We start from the raw sequence: 5,444 nt of genomic DNA, 5'->3' as shown, positions 1-5,444 counted from the left end.
AACAAATAAAGTAATTTAGTGCTAATAGAGGTCTAATGGGGCAAAAACATTTATTTTGTGTGGTTACTACACACCATTTTGTATCATAATGTTGAAATGACTAATAAATTTTTTTTTTTTTATAACAGTATGATGCATGTAATATAGAATTATTAAATAGGTAAAATTTAAATATATATGGTTGAGGAAATAAAGATTTAATAACAGACTCAGATTTTCCTTACCTAAAATAAGAGCGCAGATGACAGACAGGATTATTACCAATGCCATTAGTGTTTTTATATGTTGAAATGTTGTGTGTGCCTGAATGATGTCATCAAAAAACACTAAAATAAATAAATAAACAAATAACATATCGACTGAAAAATCTGTAAATACAAATAGATTATATAAACTTAACAAGATTTTTTTTAAAACAGCAACTGAGGTCATTTTGTTTTTCCTGTAAAGAAGATTAAAAGTGTAAACTTCAATCTAAATTTTTTCTATCACCTATGGCCAAATATTTACTTATCTAGTAGATAGAGTACGCTGCTGCATCAGGCCCCCACCACTGTTTATTAATCTTCTTAGTAACATTGTCTATAGTTTATGCCTGTTTCAGGGTCTCCTTATTCGCTTGCCTCAGTGTCTAGTGTTTATTGCACATATTGATAAAAAAAAAAAAATGCATTAGCTGTCTGCTTCATGACCCTGTGGGCTAGTCAATAAATATTTGTAGAAAATAGTGTGAATGTATTTTTTTTTTCATTTAATGATTTACTTACATGAACATGCAGCTACTGCTATAATCGAGTAGTAAAGAGGAACAGCCAAAGTCATGACTGAGCTTTGCACACACTCTGTTAAGTAAATGACTGAAGTTATTAAACATAAAATTTAAAAGAAGTTTCATGAACGCATATTTCTTTAAGCCCCATAAAACCAAAAATCTAAAGTTGCACCTACTGTGTAATCTGTCAAGATAAGGAGCGGTCTTCATCAGCATAACAGGCCGTGCAATAATAACTGCTGAACAAATTATAATCTCTGAGGGACGACCTGTAGTGGGAAATCACACCAAAACTGCCTCATTCATTAAGTCTGTAAAGATACTACCTAATGCTAAGTATGGAAGAAATGAAAGTAAAGGACAGTAAACTGACATTCTTTTGACCACAATCCAAAAGCCACACCAATGCAGATGCTTGGGCAGAGGATCAGTGAAGCATGCATCACCATCACGCCCTTTTGAACAGCAACTGGAAGAGAAATAAATTATTAGACTAATATAAATACACAATTATTTTTCCAAAATATATACCTAGTGTCTGGTAAAATACCTTTTTTCTTTAAATAGGTGATTGTAAGAACACCTGATCCTACTGCCAGCAACATAGCAACAAAGCACAGCGACAATATTGTTCTATCAAGTGAGGACAAACCTGTAGGAATGTGGCAATAATCATATAATGAATGATTTAAACCTAATCATCTTTACAAATTTCAATTAGAAAAACCTTAAATTTGCATGTTTTAATATCTGTAATCATATAGACCTGTGAGCGAAATGATTTTTAAAATTACCAATTCCTTGCAAAACCACAATGTTACGTGCTGAGATGTTCCTAGTATGGACCTCACACAAGAACTCTCCATTATCTTCCATCCTTACATTCATCAGTTTTAGTGAGAAGTTTCCTTTGGGCATTTCAGAAGAAAATAAATCAACTCTTCCCTGATATCGCTCATGTGAGGAGTCTGGGAAGATCTGACTGTCTTGATAGAGCAGGACAAGGATGGCTTGATGCCTGTCAGTCTTTTTCCAGGTCACTTCCTCTATCTCACTGACTGGTACATGTGAATCCATGGAGCAATTCAGTATGACATCCTCACCCTCACGGGCAAAGACAACATGGTCTGCCCCTGTCACCACAAAATGCTCTGAAAGAATGCAAAAATAAAAATAAAAGAAAATGTGTGGTGTTTCCTTAAAATGGTTTAAAAATAAACTGTATAAGTGATATTAAAATTAACTGAAACAGAACAGCTGGGCCACAACCGGACCTGAGAGGCCATGGAGATGAAGACCTGGATTAATATTAAGAGTTATTATAGACGGTGTCTAAAGTAAGGCTACATCTTTTAACACTAGAAGCGCCGCGCCAGTGTCACCTACTAAAAACGCCGTTCAGCGGTCATTTGACCGCCTATTGTTTTGAATGGGAAGCTGCTGCTGACACACAATGATCGCTAGATGGCGCTTTCACCCAAAGCAAATAGCTCCAAGATCAACTTGCACTTGGACAATGCGCCATTAATTCCCGCGTTGATAATCAGCGGTATCTTTTTTTCATATTCAACTGAAAACCTACTACAGAGTCTCTAAGGGACTTCCTTATTCAAGAACTACCATAGAGAGTCAAACAGAAAATTTTCCAATTTGTAGGAGGCATTCCTCAAATCCTTTTTTAACAATAGGAAAACAATGTTAAATGTTTAATGTTTAAAGCATTGAATGATAAAATGACTTACCGCCAAGTCCAACAGAAGAAACAAACAGCAAAAACACCAACAAATCCATCTAGCTCAACGTTTCTTACTCCTGTTTCATTTGAACTCCCATACAATCTATTTGAACAAACCGGCTTTTTTTCTGACGTTGCGTTGAGGACCTACAGTAGTATTGTACCTGGATTATTATTAATTGTTTTTTTAAGAATCCAAAGGGCATTCTGCACCCAGTCCAGGAAGCAGCAACAGGACGCCAAGACTGTTGTTTGTTCAGTTTGACTGCACTCCTTAAAAGAGCTTATTAGAAAATATTAAAAATACAGCTGCAGTTGCAGTTTTTTGAGTGTATCACTATTATAGCAAACTATAAAGGCAGGATACACACACACACACACACACACACACATTGGTACAACATTGTCCATTATCCATTATCTGTAAAAGAATGAAAAATGCTATTAAACAAGATTGTATTACTGCGTAGTAATGTATTGCATTTTTTATAAGAGGAATTAACAGTACTGTAAAATGCATGCAGTGCAGGTCTATTAAAACTAATCTGTAAACCACAATAATGTCTACATAAAATTAAACTAACAACCGTCACAGACAGAATGATTTATGTTTAACAATAAAATCTTTTAGAATAGTAAACATATGCAAGGCTATTTCTTTATATACTAATAATTAATAATAGCATTATTTCTTTGTTTATTGGTAAAAATACAGTAAACATAATTACAATCATTAACAGAAGGTTTAGTGTAGATGGAATTAAATACTTTTGTTTGCATCTTTTTTTTAAACCAACTTCAGATTAGTAATTAATAATATGCTTCACACACGGCCACATCATACCACCTTGTCACTGATTATTTATTATAGGCACACACCTCAAAATCTTTAATTCCTTTATTCCTTTATTTATATTTAGAGCATTTAATTTATGGTGTTGCGATGTGTTAAATAACAGCACATTTAAAAAATATTGTCTTTTTAAAAATAAATAAAGAAAAGAAAAAGAAAAGAAAATGAAGTTTTTAATGTAAAGTACTGTACATGGAAGACATCAATAAATAATTGACACATTTAAAATACCTATTTCTAAAAAAGATATTAGGCTAATATGAAATAAATTTTTTTTTATAAAATAGTTGCAGAAATAAAAAAAAAGAAAACCAAATGTAGATAAACAAATATGAGTTCATAACATACGCTATTTCCAGAAAACTGAAGATTATCCGTTTGTATGCTTATTAAGACAGTGATTCCTTTAGAAGTGTCTTTATTAACACTGAATACTAATGAACACTCACTGTACAAATTTGTATTTGTTAACACAATCTTTTTATAAGGCAATTTTTTGGTAGCATTTGTGAGACATGGAGCAACTGTATAGTTCATTATATTTATTTCCTCAGATATTGTACTGTAGGTCCGGCAGGCTGGGCTGAAAGACTTTCAGTCTTTGGAGAAAACTTCCTGGACAAAAACATCACACCATTAAGAGAGTACTCAACATTTGTGTGTTTTTTTTTTTGTGTGCACTTTCATGCTATCACTTTTTTTCTATAATATGCACAATAGTAATAAATGTGCTTTTACAAGGTAAAACTAAATGAGCGTGACTGAAGTATCACTGAGTAACACCGACTTAGTTTAAAAAAGAAAATTTTTTAAACATTTTTTAAAAACATTTTCACTCAAACAGATAAAACAAATTAAGTAAAGTCACATTTGATTGCAAATAAATTACATTTTGCGGTTCATACTTCAGAGGCTGTTAATCTCTCATCACACATAATACATTACAAAATTACAAAATAATACAGAAATACCTTTTTTTTTTTTTAAATCAACAAATAAAATATTCACATCAGCCCATGACATTTCAGTGCCATGCCACCAGAGGGCACCCTCACCAGACATTCTAGTGGCACCTCCCTTGTTAAACATGCATTTTTTTTCCCACAGATTATTTATAGCACTTAGTTTGTCGTTAATGCAAAGTCATGCCACGTGTCTGTCTAGTTCTTGCTCTGATTAACTTTTGGATTTCTATCTTGGTTTTAATAATCCTGTACCCATCATGTTGACATTTTGCCTTGTTCTCTGGTTACTCTTTGTTGTACTCTTTATGCACTTTGTGTCATAGACATGTTTATTCAGTTGACAAGTCTGTTGCAAATAGGGCACAATACCTCAAAGTTCTTTTTGTTGCATAATATAACATATATATATATATATATATATATATATATATATATATTATATATGATATATATATATACAAATTATGGATCAGTGGTGTGAGAGCTACAGTAAAGATCCAGCATGACCTACAGTATAACATCAATTACGTATATTATTTATTTTATTTTTAAGAAACTTTTACCAACCAATAAAAAAAAAAAGTGTAATCTTGTTATTTTTCCGAGAGGGAAAAGACGTCATTGTTCTGGAATTTGTCTCAATTTTCCAACACAACAAACAAATCAATATTATTCATGCGACTATAAAGATTACGCATTCGACTAGAATCATGCATCCTGAAATAAAAAAATTAAAAAAACTTTAAATGACACACAGTCATGCACAGATAAAAGTTATATTCAACATTTTGGTTATAAAGAAATGAAAGTCAGAAGAAAATTACCCTTTAAATAAAATAATGTACCACTAACAAATATATTTGTACATTCACATGCAATTTATATTTTTCTCATTTCTTTTTAGGTACTTTTCCATTTTAATAAAAAATAATAATATATTCACAATAATGAATGACGAAGTAATGTGCCCACCTGTAAAAGTTAAATAAAAATATAACATGTTCATATAAAATCTTTATAAAGACTTCTTGTCCCAGTTATGATACTTACCTTTGAGAACATACAGTACAATCAGTGATGAACACTGAAGTACTCATTCATGTACACTATCAAAGCGGT

At 32.0% G+C, this 5,444-nt stretch overlaps 1 long non-coding RNA gene across 1 annotated transcript; it reads right to left on the bottom strand.

The window, feature by feature from the left end:
• Positions 1 to 230: 230 nt before the first annotated feature.
• Positions 231 to 1,234, bottom strand: LOC128528651 (uncharacterized). The gene is made up of 4 exons (XR_008360973.1): positions 1,146 to 1,234; positions 949 to 1,041; positions 768 to 842; positions 231 to 326 (listed from the first exon to the last, which is right to left on the bottom strand). It is a non-coding gene; the product is annotated as an uncharacterized LOC128528651 (long non-coding RNA).
• Positions 1,235 to 5,444: the final 4,210 nt, after the last annotated feature.

Source organism: Clarias gariepinus, chromosome 8, assembly GCF_024256425.1.
Source record: "Clarias gariepinus isolate MV-2021 ecotype Netherlands chromosome 8, CGAR_prim_01v2, whole genome shotgun sequence".
Lineage (NCBI taxonomy): Eukaryota > Metazoa > Chordata > Actinopteri > Siluriformes > Clariidae > Clarias > Clarias gariepinus.
The sequence above is the reverse complement of the archived record's forward strand: the minus strand, read 5'-3'. Positions and strand labels throughout refer to the sequence as shown.